Here is a 15,164-nt window from a genome sequence, read left to right on the forward strand (position 1 = left end):
TGTTGATACAGAGATGTATACACCGGATGATGAACAAGGGAAAGGTGCTGAAGAAATGGCGGCAGAGATTATAAATGGCAAGCCCTATGTATGCTCCAAACTAAAACCCATTCCAGGGGCAGAAGAACGGGAACAACCGACTGATGCATCCAAAGCAGATGAGATCTTCGATATTCTGCTAGCGGATGGGCAAATTCATATCCCAAAGGGACAACGGTTGGCGACAAAGGAGGAAATAAAGGGAAGGCCATACTGCAAGTGGCATAACTCTTTTACACATTACACTAACTAGTGTACACACTTCCAAAAGGAAATTCAAAAGGCTATCAAAGCTGGAAGGTTCAAATACGTTACGATGGGAGTAGAGCAACAACCCTTCCCAAAAGTAACTACTGCAGTAATCTCTGTGCGTTCTTCACAAACCACATAAAAGGATTATGAAAGAGACACCAAACGGAGGGAGCGTAAGCCAAAAGAGCGAGAGCTTGATTAGGATGATAAGTTCAAGACCTGCGAAACCAGGGTGGCTGAGAAGTGGGATAAAAAGGATGGCTCATTCGAAGTGGAGTTGAAAGACAAAGTGGTAGTGCGAGATCGAACAAGGCGCAAACCACAACCAGTCCATGACAAATAGAGTTGGAATAGAAAGCCTTTACCCGTAGATAAAGATCCCCGATTTCCAGGTATGAATCATATGCAAATCCGTAATGCTAAACGCAGGTATGCAGCTCGGCACGGGAGGCGAGCAGACAAAGGGAAGGAGAAGAAGGAGGCGTCATCCAAAAGGAAAAACTCGAGCGACAAACTACAGGAGCACTGGGAGATCGAAAGGCCTATCAAGAAGGCCAGGTGTTTCCGATGTCAATTCTGCAGATGGATCAACATTGATCCCGAGATAGAAGCTGATGAAGAAGAGGCGCCTGAGATAATCTTTGGGACAATTGTCCCAGAGGAGACGAGGGCTTTACGTAGCAAGATAGTAAAGACCGATAAAACTAGGTTCGAAGTTAGGATGACAGGTATACGGTGGTTTGAAGAAGAAGATGAGTCTATCTGGGCAAGTCTGAAGGAAGAGGAACCAGAATGGGCGGCAATGGCTGGTAGTCCCGGACATACACACAGCAGTCCCCCACCTATGATTTTTCCACCAATACCAGAAGAAGCGATCCCATACTTGAAACCATTATATGTTAACGCTCACATCTGTGGTAAGCTGATTAACAAAGTTTTCATTGATAATGGAGCTATCTTCAACGTTATGCCTCTAAAAACTTTGAAGAAATTGGGGAAAGGAAATGGTGATCTGTCTCTAGTAGATATCGAGATGACTAGCTTCACGGGGCAACCGACGAAACCAGAAGGGATGATGGTGGCCCCTATTGAGGTCGGACTGAAGGTGATTTCAACTGTGTTCTTTATGGTAGATGCCAACACCACTTACTCGGTCCTGTTAGGGCGAGATTGGATTCACGCTTTCAAATGCGAGCCTTCTTCTCTCCATCAGCAGATCATGTTCTGGGAAGAAGATCAAGTGTTCAGAATGGACGCCAGCACTAATCCATTCGGTTCTACAGAAATTGTGGAAGAGTCCGTACTTTATTATAAATATGTACCTCCGATTTCACAAATAGCTGTGGTAGATGAGTATCCCTGGAAGAGCTATAAGCTCACTGCGCAGGGGTATGCGTTTCATTAGAAACATTTTTTCTTTTTTGTGGCTTTGTTGTTAGCCAAAAATGTGAAATTTATTAAATTTTAATTATGGAAAAGATGGGTGAATGTGACTGGTTGATTAGGCAGTTTTATTTGAACCAATTAATGGTTAGACTACATGGCGAGGAAGGTTCCAGCAATAATGTTGATGACGGAGAAGGCTTCCGCTAGCCTGATCTTCTGAAGAAAACAGAACCTTCTTTGTCAACTCAGGATCCGTTCATTGAATAATATGTAGGAACTGAACATATACCTAAGATGGTCAGGGTTAGTGGTTTGTTATCTAAAAACCAGCAGGAGCAGATGGTGACGGTGATTCGGGATCATATGGAGTGTCTGGCATGGGATTATTCTGAAATGCCCTGATTGGCACGCAATCTAATAGAACATAGGTTGCCTATTAAAAAGGGGTTCAAGCCATATAAGCAACCACCAAGAAGGATTAGTCCAGAATTACTTCCACAAATTACAGAAGAAATTGAGAAATTGTTGAAAGTAGGGTTCATTCGACCCTGTCGGTATGCAGAATGGTTAGCCAACATTGTCCCAGTAACCAAGAAGAATGGAAAGATTCGGATCTGTATTGACTTCAGAGATCTCAATATGGCTACCCCTAAAGATGATTATGTAATGCCCATAGCTAATATGTTGATCGATTCGGCAGCAGGACACCGAATTTTAAGCCTGATAGACGGTTATGCGGGGTATAATCAGATTTCATTGGCAGAAGAAGATATACCAAAAATCGTGTTCAGGTGCCAGGGAGCTTTGGGGATCTACGAATGGATAGTTATGCCGTTCGGTTTAAAGAATGCCGGAGCAACCTACCAACGGGCAATGAATACTATCTTTCACGATTTGATTGGGCGGTCAATGGAGGTATACATTGATGATGTGATCATTAAGTCTACTGACTTTGATACACATCTAGTCGACCTAAGAAATGCCTTCCTACGGATGAAGCAATACAATCTTAAGATGAACCCAACAAAATGCACCTTTGGGGTTTCGGCAGGAAATTTCTTGGGTTTTTTAGTGCATGAAAAAGGGATAGAAGTTGATGCAAACAAAACTAAAGCCGTTTTGACAATGCGACCCCCTCGGTCGGTCAAAGAAGTGCAAAGTTTGTTGGGTAAAGTGAATTACCTGAGGAGGTTTATATCAAATGCCGCAAGAAAGTTAAAACCCATCACAAAGTTGCTAAAGAATAAAGCAACTGATTTCTCTTGGGGTCCGGAGCAGCATGATGCATTGAAGAAATTAAGCAGGCGTTAACAAAACCACCCGTGTTGGTTCCTCTGAGAGGAGACCGACCTCTTAGACTGTATGTGGCAAATAGTGTCGATGTGGTGAGTAGTCTACTGGCATAAGAATGGGAAGACGGTAAAGAAAGGGCTATTTACTACTTAAGCAAAACTCTGTCAGGGCCGGAGCTGAATTATACCATGACTGAAAAATGTGTTATTCTTTAGTCTTCGCATGTACTCGATTGGAGCACTATATTCTGCCAAGAGAAACCGAGGTGGTTTCCAAAGTGGATTTGATCAGATTAATTCTGCATAGACCAACCATGCAGGGAAGGTTCATGAAATGGGTGATAAGATTGGCTCCCTTTGCGCTGCGACATCGACCTATCAAGGCAATGAAAGGGCAGGTAGTGGCCGATTTATTGGCTGAATTTACGAACAACGAACCAACAGAAAACAAAATGGTACCCTATATAGGTACTAGTACTTGGAAAATGTTTTTTGATTGTTCTCGTTCAAAAGTGAGGTCAGGAGCAGGAGTTATATTAGAAGGACCAAAAGCCCGGAAAATCAGTCTACAACTTCAAATGGAGGAGATGACTCATAATTCTGCAGAATATGAAGCACTGATTTTGGGTCTGGAGGCACTTGTGCCTAAAGGAGCGCATACGGTTATGATTTTTGGAGATTCTTAATTGGTCATCAATCAAGTGTTAAGACGGTATGCTTGTAATTATCCTCATTTACGTCAATAGCGAGATTTGGTATATCGCCTGTTATATAGAATTGCGGAGGTGGTTATTGAGCATGTACCGAGAACAGAGAATCGACAAGCAGATAGTTTGACTCAGAATGTGTGTCAACAAATAATTGTTGGCAACATTGATACGATTACCGATTGGAGAATAGAAGTTATGGTCTATTTGGAAGCACCAAGTTCTGCAACTCCTGTGGGTATTCGGTTGAAAGCATTACATTTTCAACTTATCGAAGGGGTTCTATATAAGAGAACCTTCGAAGGGGTATTGTTAAGGTGTTTGGGACCAGAAGAATCCATCAAAGTGATGAAAGAAGTTCATGGTGGAATCTGTGGAGCACACCGAGCAAGACTGAACATGCGGTGGGCTATTAATCGTCTAGGGTTCTATTGGCCAAAAATATTTGATGATTGCATCCAATTTGCTAAAGGATGCCAGGAGTGTTAGAGGGATGGCCCGTTAAATCATCTGCCAACAGTGGAACTCCAGGCAATGATCAAACCATGGCCATTCAAAGCCCGGGCATTGGATGTAATAGGGAAAATTCATCGGGCTTCATCAAAGCAACACTCGTTCATTTTGGTAGCAACTGATTATTTCACCAAATGGGTAGAGGCAGTCCCTTTGAAGAATGCGACACAGAAAGAAGTGATTGAGTTCGTACTTAATCACATTATTTATCGGTTTGGGATTCCCCACACTCTTACGACAGATCAGGGTTTGATGTTTACCGGGGAGAAATTTGTTGAGTTTTTGGCCGAGTTCAACATCGAATTGCATCATTCTTCATCTTATTACCCACAGGCTAATGGATTGGCCGAAGTGACAAATAAAATCGTCATCGGCATCATCCGGAAAATGGTGGAGGAAAATCCAAGGAAATGGCATACATTGCTGCCTCAGGCATTGTGGGGCCATCGAAATAGTAGGAATGCTACTACTGGATTTTCTCCCTACCAATTAACGTTCGGGCAAGATGTTGTACTTCCAGCCAAATTTGTTGTATCTTCACCCAGAGTAATTAATACAACGGTGAATAATGATGAAACGTATATACAAGGGATGTGGCAACGATTGGAGGAAGTAAACACTGATCGATTGAATGCTCTGGATCGAGTGGTTAGACAAAATGAGATTAGGGCTAAATATTATGGAAAAAGAATATCTCCTAAAGTTTTTGCAGATTTGGTGTGGAAAATAATTCTGCCTACATATAAGAAAGTGGATCAGTTAGGTAAATGGTCTCCCAATTGGGAAGGTCCTTTCATCATTCACAAAGTCATTGGAAACGGAGTTTTTATTATTGTGAATCAGGATGGGAAATTGGTACATGAGAATATTAATGCTAAGTATCTGAAAAGATATTTTCCTGCCTTTTCAGAACGTTGTCATTAATTCTTATTACAAGAGATCTAAGAACCCTTTAAGGGTTCGAACCCACAGGCAGGGGTTTTAATTCATCATCCGAGAGGGTGACACAAACATGATCATTTTTTGGTTTAGAAACTTTATCCCAATTCGCAAAATCCATTTCAGGTTCCTCGTCCAGAAGATCTTCCAGATCGGGACGATAACGATCCCATTGGTCTTGCATTTCTTGAAGATCTTGGTCGGTGCGAGCTTTCATATCTTGTAAGGAGTGACTTTCCCGCTCAACAATTATACACAGTCTGGAGAGTGTTGATCTCTGCTGACAAAAAAGGTTGTTCCATCTAAGGTCAGGGAGAACGGCCATGACATGGTGGTCTATCATATCCATATGATGATCAAGGTCAGCTATGCGAGTGAGAACATCGGTGAGGAGTTCATAGATGGTAGACACACATTCCATTAGGCGAATTGTATGATGTATAATCTTCCTACCTCTGCCAGAAAACTTGAATTTAAAGTCGAGCTGCTTGAGCACCTGTATCAGGTCTTCGGAATGTTGGCCTATGGGATGTTTTCCCACAAGAAATGGTTGCAAAGAACATTCCCAATTTGTGGCAGGGACACGAATGCGAGGGGAACTCATAGGTTGTAAGTACAAGTTTGTGAGTATTGGTGATGTTCATAGTGGAGAAATGTGAATTATATATATATGTTGTAGCGTTCAAGTTGTTGACTTAGTAAGAGTGCAAAGATTACAGATCTATGTTCTAAAAAATAGATTACAAGACTAAGTCTCAAGAATATATACATAGTTATGGGGAAAGGAGAGCCCGAAGGGCAGCTCGGAGGTCGGCCCACTTCAGCTCCGACCGGGTTGCCCGACGACGCTGATAGGCCTCCTGATGTCCTGTGACGAGTCTCATCCGTATGCTTGATTGTAGTTGATCGTAGGACTTGTCTGTGTTTGGCGGTGTTCTTGCATCAGGCGACCTCTCTCCTGGATGCTGCCATCCAGGGACTTCAACTGTTGATTAAGGCGCCTAAGTTCTTCCGTCTTCTGGGAAATCTTAGCCTCCAGCGTTTGCCGCGACTGTTGGATTTCGTCCAGTGTAGCCTTGTCGTGATCAAGGTCTTCATTGACCTTTTTCAAGGATGCTTCAAGGCTAGCCGGATCAGCGAGTTGAGATGGTGTGGCCTCGGATGATGGAGGTCGGATCAGAGGCAGTTCGGCTTGGAGTTCTGTGATCCTTTCCATCATCCGATCAAGGATGGAAGGAGCTTCCGACTCTAGTGGGTGCTGCACTAAAAGTCTATCGCAACCTGAACCAAAGCCTCAAGGCGGATGGACTCAGGTCGGCGAAAGATAAGTTAACACAGTGTGCTATGATTGGTCGGGCGGGAGTCGGGAGAGTAACTTGGGCCAGTACGCTTATCTCTTGGGCAGCCTGAAATATAAAGTGTTAAAGTATGAAGGAACATAAATAAACTCACCAAAAAATAGATACAAGGTTGAAATCTATCTAATTGAAAACGGTTGTTGCCTCGGAAGGAGCCATGATCTGAAATGCCATAGGAGTACCTTGGCGAGTCGTCGGGCCAATGACCGACTCGTTTGCTGGTTGTAGATGATGGGCAGCGATCAGCTCCATACCCTGAAAGGAAATGTTAGTTAAAGAAAAGAAACAAAAGAATCAGAGGGTAAAGGTGAAGGAATACTAACCGAACCCTTGGGATAAAATTTACTGAAACTTCGCCCGTCTTCAAGGAAGAGATCTCTTCAATGTTTTGAGGCGGTGGGATTGGTTGGACTAGTTGGGGAGCTGCAGGAGGTCCCTCGCCCACGGGATGGGCGGCTGGCTACAAAGGCAGGGCAATGACTTGGTCGCGCGGTGCTGCGACTTGGTCGGGCAAAACAGCAATTTGGTCGGGCACCGCCGCGACCACTTCAGGTTCCTAGTTGAAAGTAATGATACACGAGTTAGAGATTTATAAAAGGAATCATGTGGAAATACTTTGGTAGTTACCTGTGAGGGTTGACGAACAGGTGAAGGCGAAACTGGAAAAGAAGTTTTCCTCCCCGCCGGTTCCTCCGGCCGACGGATCATCGGCAGTTCTCCCTCTGCAACAATAGGGGATGATTGAGGAGCAACCGACGAAGGACTCGGGTTGACCTTAAGTATTTTCTTGAAAGTATTAGGGACTAATTTACCTCAACCGGCAGAGGATTCGGTAGTGTAGCAGTCGATCGTCCAGTGGTCAGAGAGTCTTCTGGCGGACCGACCGGCTGAGTCGTCGGTTGTTCAATAAGTATGTCGGTTGGAGCAGCAATCAGTTGAACAGTAGTCGGGGCTGCGGTTGGTGGAGGAGAAGTCAAAGTAATGGTCGGTTGGGTTGCTGTCGGCTGAGGGTCGGTTGGCTGGGCAGCGGTCGGCTGCGAGATAGTTGGAGCAGTGGTCGGTGGCACCGAAGGGGTCTCTGAAAATAAATGTTAAAATAAAAAGAGCATACATTAAGGAAAAAACAAACTTGAAGGGAAAAAGAATTTACTGAATTGCTCTCTTAGATATTTCAGTAGTCCGCTCGTGTCCATTGGCAAAGACGCTAAGTACTCCTCGACTGCCTACCTGTCGATGGCGGGGGCGGCCTTCTGCTTCTTCTTTTTTGCTCCAAACCCGCCTTCGGCAGGAGCCGGCCTTTTTCTTCTAGAAACGGAAGCTCTAGGAGCAGAGGTTAGTCGGGGAGAACCCAGCGCCAATGCTGGGGGCGGAAAGAGTTTTCCAACCAACTGGTTGGTTGGAGGAGCAATAAGAGACCAAGTGGCGGACCACCAAGTCGGGAAAGCCTTAGCAGCCGAAGGTTTAAGGCGGAAAGGTAAGTAAGAATTGGAGTTAATGTAGTTTGTGAGTTGGAAAAGGTAAGGTGGTATGAGCTCGGGGATCACCAGCCCTTATGGACTTTGAGATATAAGGTGAGGCCGGGCTAGTGGTCCCGGTAGGCCATAACAACAACCGAATTGTCGAGCCAAAAATTGGGGTAAATAGTTAAAAGTATAAAAAGATCTGTAGTTTTTCTTGTCCGACCTCTTACTTGAAAATAAAGATCGGGGTTTCAAGGCAGAATCCCATGAGAAGGGATAGGTCGGATGGGGAAGAGGATCGGGATAAGAGCAGGGATACGGAGTGTCGAGATAAAACCAAAAAAGTTCGGTGGTATACTGTACAAGGGTTTCGTAGGCATAATAACGAGAGTTACTACAGTCCTCAATCAAAATTTGGATAATGTCAGGGTCGCATGGATGAAGATTAGAGGAGCTGGGGGTTAATTTGGCTAAGGCAAGACCTATCGACCTTTGAGGGTTCGGGTTAATAGAAAGTCGGCTGAAGAATGCGTTCGGGAAATATAGGCGAAAACATAGCTCCAGGACCCAAAATGATCCCGAAGCTGTTGTGTCCGCCTTTTTGGTGTCGGTTAGGCGGGTGCTTACTCGAGATAAACCCTAAAAAAGGTTAGCTAGAAATAAAGTTCCTAAAGAAAAAAATTGGCCACTGGCCAGTTGAATGGCCAGATCGACCTGGGAAGAAAGAACGAGTTTGGAAGGGGAGAGAATTATATATCTGGTGAAGAAAGAAGAAACTTAACTACATATCAAACTTTGAGTTTACATGGAAAGTATAAGGGAAAGAAAGTGTACCTGCATAGCAAGAAAAGAAGGAAAGCCGTGTGTTGCAACTCGGAGACAAGAGTGCCTTCCTCACCCAAAAACTTGGTGACGAAGCTGGTCTAGCTTCTCTTCATTTCGGCAAGCTTGGCGAGGGCCCAACCAACGTGGTCGGACGAAGGTTCCCGACGTTCAAAAGAGACCAGAACAGGATCGTCGCCCACTATGGGTAAGTGGGTGATGATGACCACGTCCATGAGGGTGGGGCCAATGGGGCTAGAGGGGAGAAAGAAAACTCTCATCTATGAATGCCAGAAGGCCGCCATTGCCAACAGGGTCTTGTCATGAAGGTGGAGAGGCTGAGTTGAAAGAAGGATGGCCTTGTCGATGCCTTGCCTCCTCCACTGCTCTTCAAAGTGAGGGAGAAGTCTCGCATACCATTTGCGGTAGGCATCTTTGGGATCAGTGAGGTGAGTCCTGATACTGTCCAGGAGTCTCTCCGGCTTGAAAGCAATATCATTTATGGCCATCGGAGAGACTTGGGAAATGACAGATTTCATACGATCGGCATCTTCAGCAGTGGTACAATATGGGCGAATGGTAGGGGTGAGGACCCTCGAAGCCACAAAAGGCACCAATGGGTCAGTCCCGTCAAAAGGTAAAGCAGGAACGTATTGGTTGGCCATTTTGTGAAAGATGTGCAGAAAACAAAAGAGAATAAGTTTTGGAGGATGTTTGCTGGAGAGGGAAGGAAAGGATTTCAGGATTCTAAGTGCGTGAATATGGAAGGGTGAGGGAAGGGTTTTACATAAACTCCACGATGTGACATAAAACAGTGTAATGATAGCACTGTAATGTGCTACAAACCCCTAAACGTCACGTCTCACACAGTCCAAGAAGTGACGCTTAGGAGTCGGGCGGGAGGAGGCAAGTTGTTGAGTAAGGAAAACCAATATGTAGGGTTTTCGAGAATGGACTTATAAATTGGACTATGAATTGGTGTATAGTTCGATGGGCCTATCAATGGTATTAGGGTCTTAAATGGGCTTGGAGATAGGCCCAATGGGCAAGGCATTACTAAGAAATAAGCTTCTTCGGGAGAACCTTGACTAGGTGATCGGCTAATGCGGGGGTCGGACAAGGAGAGGTCGGACAAAGGAAAATGAGACAGTAGACGTTTAGGTCGATTGGTGTGGAAATTGGACAAAGGGAAGTCAGGCAAAAAAAGATAAGGCGGTCGATACGGAAGTCGGACAAGTGGAAGACGGGCAGAGGAAACGAAACAGTGGATGTTCAGGTCGGATGAATAACAGTTCTAGAGCGGTTAGAAGAAGTTACAACTAGTGAGCGGATATGGAGGCACGACCTGATAATGATTTTGGGGCAGTTGACATGAGTTTTAAATAGGTCTTTTCATGACCTGAAAGGGGCATATTCAATCGACATCAAATTCTATGAAATTTCTTTTGGGGATCATCCTTTTACTTTTACAGTCTTTAGTATTTCTCTTCAATTTTCTTATGTATCGTACGGTGTCTAGGGATTCTCAATCTCAAACATTTATTTAATCTAATTAGAGAGTAATTCCTTTTTCTTTCGGATTTTACTTTTTATTGTTGATAAATTTACATCAACAATAATTAAAACATTAAATTTTTATTTTCATATTGTAAGTTTAAAATAAAATATAATTTATTTCAATTCACAAATCTTGAAATTTATGATCCTCACAAAATCAATGAAATATACATATACTACATACTGACCTTGGTTGGAAACCATTCTCGCATACAGAATGATAAGTTATGTCTTCTGGTTGGGACAATGAGTTGGATCCTCTTGGTTGAGACGATGAGTTGGATCCTCTTAGTTGAGACGATGATCTGATTTCTCCCTCTTAGCCTCAATGCCAGAACACGTAAATTTTAATTTCTCTGTGTGATAGAATAGATTTGTTCTTGCCTTTTATAGGCAGAGGGAGGACTAGAATCCTTTATGTTAAAATTATTATCCCACGTTCTATCAACATGGGATAATGATAAAGTGGTATTAAACCACTATTAATTTGACTAGACCAATTCTAATATTAATATTATTATTATTAAATATTTTATTAAACCATTAATTAATGAGTGACACAAGGTCACATCTTACATTTTCCCACTTGGCCGAGTGACAGAACATGTCTTCATGGTTTAAATAAAAGAATAAAATTTATTGGTACAAGTCCAACATCATTCATTAAGTATATACTAATATGAGTCATGGAGGTTCTACGTCATTGAATCGACATAGTTCCTTCCATGTACCACATACTAATTTTCTACTTAATTCATTCATAATTGGAAACATCGATAATGGTCCACTTTAATGTCTAAGAGAGACTGCATCTTGTTCAAACAATCATGCGCACAAATAAACGAACAAGAAAATATTCAATTTCAGAAACAATGCATAAGGGAGCTCGAGATGTCAAATACATAAACATAATGTTCATCAAATTACATTCATAATGCTCATTCTTTCAACATACGTAGTAAATTTCTTTGAAGGCAATCCTTTAGTTAACGGATCTGCAATCATAAGATTGATGCTAATATGTTCAATTGACATCTTTTGTTTCTAAACCTCTTATTTAACGACATGATACTTTAGATCCATATGTTTTACACTTTTGGAGTACTTGTCGTTCTTTGAAAAGAAGACTGCTACGGAATTATCGCAATAAATTTTCAGTGGCTTGGCAATACTATGGACTACTTCAAGCCATGAAATAAAGTTCCGCAGCCAATTTCCTTGAACTGTGGCCTCGAAGCATGCCACAAATTCAGCTTCCATAGTGGACGCAGCTATGACAGACTGCTTCGCAGTTTTCCATGATATTGCTCCTCCGGCTAGTAGGAACAAATATCCAAAAGTGGATTTTCTGGTATCAACACATCATAATCCGAATCTGCATAACCAACCACCTCTAGACAATCAGACCTCTTGTATGTAAGCATGTGGTCTTTTGTCCATTGCAAGTATCTCAACACTTTCTTTCCGACCTTCTAGTGATCTAATCTTGGATTGCTTTGGTATCGACCGAGCATTCCAACAGCAAAGCTAATGTCTGGCCTCGTACAAGTCTGTGCATACATCAGAATTCCCACAATTGATGCATAAGGAATTCCATTCATTTGCTTACGTTCCAATTCGTTCCGTGGACATTGCATGAGACTGAATTTGTCCCCTTTCTGAATTGGAATGATGCTAGAAGACCATTTTCCATTCTGAATCTCTCCAAAACTTTTTTTATATATGCCTTTTGAGATAATCCTAACAATCCTTGTGATCTATCACGGAATATTTATATTCCGATCACATAGGATGTCTCACCCATATCCTTTCATTTCAAAGTTTTTATAGAGAAACTTCTTGGTATCACATAATAAACCAAGATCATTCGTTGCAAGCAAGATATCATCAACATACAGGATCAGAAAAATAAACGTACTCCCACTGACTTTCAGATACACACATCTATCGACGGTGTTTTCATTGAATCCAAAAGAAGTTATGGTATTATGAAACTTGAGATACCAATGTCGGGAAACTTGTTTAAGCTCGTATATTGATTTCTTAAGTTTACACACCATTTTTTCCTTTCTTGTAATGGAGAAGCCTTCAGGTTGCTCCATATAAACTTCCTCATCCAAATTTCCATTTAAAAAGGTTGTTTTCACATCCATTTGGTGTAACTCTAAATCATAATGAGCCACCAAAGCCATGATAATTCTAAACGAATCTTTCTTAGAGACTGGCGAAAATGTCTCCTTATAATCAACACCATTTTTCTGAGTAAAACCCTTGGCAACTAGTCTGGCCTTGTATCTTTCGATGTTGCCGTTTGAGTCGCGTTTGGTCTTGAAGACCCATCTACACCCGACTCGTTTACAACCTTCAGGCAACTCGACAAGATCTCAAACATCATTATGCTTCATAGAATTTAACTCATCATTCATGGCATCTAACCACTTAGAATTATTACTTTCCATGGCTTGTGAAAATGAAGCTGGATCGTCATTGAGTCCTAAATCACATTCGACTCTTGTAGGTATACCACATAATCATTGGAAATAGCAGGGCGTCTTTTTCTTTCAAACCTTTACAATACTATTCCACGTGGTTCGTCTACTGCAAGTTCATTATCTTCATTGTAGGTCAATTGTTCATTAATTTGTTGTTCGTGTCCAGTGTTAGGAGGTTCAACAACAGGAGGAACAACAACATTATTAGAAGTTAGTGGTACAGTAATGTGCACCCTAACTTCTTGAATGTCAACCTTTCGAGGTTCTTGACTCCCGCTAACTTCACCATTCTCAATGAACTTTGCATTTCCAACTTCAATAATTCTTGTACTATGATTAGGACAATAAAACTTATACCCTTTAGACTTGTCGGGATGTTATTTAATGCATAAAGGTTACACAAATAAATCACAAATTCCGTAAATCGTGGAATGTTTATTCAACTAATTTGTCAATCAACTAATCTTATGATATATTATTATTTAATAATATCATTAAAGATAATGATTTAATTAAAAGCATACACATATACGCAGAATATATCCCTTGATGATTTAAATTAACAATAATATTTGCAGAATATAGACACACATACACATAATAATAATAATAATAATAATAATAATAATAATAATAATAATAATAATAATAATAATATTCGCATATTTCAAATTAATTTTCAAAAACACGAAGTTTTCAGAAATATATACATATCATTATTTAAATTATATTATAATAAGAATTTTATAAATAAAACTTTCGCAAATCAAACATTTAGATCAGAGTGGAAAAAAATCTATCCTTACATAATTCTAACCATTAATCGGAGAATTCACAAGTTCAAAACCATGCTCTTATATCACATGTAAGTTTAAAAAAGAATATAATCGATTTCAATTCACAGACCTTAAACTTTATGATCCTCGCAAAATCAATGAAATATACATATACTACATACTGCTTGGTTGGAAACCATTATCGCATATAGAAGGTTAAGTTAGGTCTTCTGGTTAGGACAATGAGTTGGATCCTCTTGGTTGAGACGATGAGTTGGATCCTCTTGGTTGAGACGATGATCTGATTTCTCCCTCTTAGCCTCAATGCCAGAACACGTAAATTTAATTTCTCTGTGTGATAGAATAGATTTGTTCTGGCCTTTTATAGGCAGAGGGAGGATCAAAATCCTTTACGTTAAAATCATTATCCCACATTCTATCAACGTGGGATAGTGATAAAGTGGTATTAAACCACTATTAATTTGACTAGACCAATTCTAATATTAATATTATTATTATTATTAAATATTTTATTAAACCATTAATTATTGAGTGACACGAGGTCACATCTTACCGTTTATTATATGTATTTATTTTTTCATGAAAATATGCTATTTTTTTAATATATTTGTCTATTTTTACTAGTTTTAATTTCATGGCCGAAAACAAAAGTATTCAAAATTTATCAAAAGATTCGACAAGAAAGGCTAAATCATCTTATCTGGGATAAAAGTATGAATTTTGGCCAGATTTGACTAATAAAAAATTAATTGAATGCATTCTTTGCCATAGGCAAATGCATTCAAGAATAAAAAGGATAAAACAATATTTGGTTGGAAATTGTGGTAATGTTTTAAGTGTCGCAACACCATAGAAGAAAGTTGCAAGGAGATATATCAATTCATGAGCAAAAAAAGTGATGAATAAAGCTTCACAAGCTACTATTGAGTTTGATTATTTTGAGGATAATGAAGATAATGAAGAATTAGAAAGAGGATCAATTTGTAGGTGTTACAAATTCATCATCCTACTCAGTGCATCCAAATTCAGAAACAAACATTAAAAAAATTGGCTCAATCAACTTTGAAGTTTTCTAAGCCTTGAAGAGTTGAAAAATAGAGCAAATAAATTGTTATAATGATTCGAAAGACTTGTGAAGAGATTGTTGAAGAAAGACATATAGGGAATTATGTTTAGAATACTATCAAAGCTTGTACAAAAGGAAAAAAGGAAACAAGACAAGTGAAAAGGCGTATTTCCGATTTTTTCTACGAAATGACATTCCATTCAAGAATCACCGATGGGGTGAGTATTTGGGATCATCCGATGCAAAAAGAGATTATGTTGGTCGTGGGATCACCAATATAGAAAAAGATTCGGTTCACAACGGGTGAGTTTTTGGATCACCGATATGGTGGTCTTTGGATCACCGATGCCTAAAGAAATTAGGTTCACGGATGAGTTCATTTTTGGGATCACCAATGCATAGAGACTAGGCTCACCGATACTATGATCTTGGTTAAACCCTAACCTAAGAGAGGGATGACCAATACATGTGTCTTAATTATGGA

The sequence above is a fragment of the Andrographis paniculata genome, unplaced genomic scaffold, assembly GCF_009805555.1.
Source record: "Andrographis paniculata isolate CXL003 unplaced genomic scaffold, ASM980555v1 Contig71END, whole genome shotgun sequence".
In the NCBI taxonomy this organism is placed as follows: Eukaryota; Viridiplantae; Streptophyta; class Magnoliopsida; order Lamiales; family Acanthaceae; genus Andrographis; species Andrographis paniculata.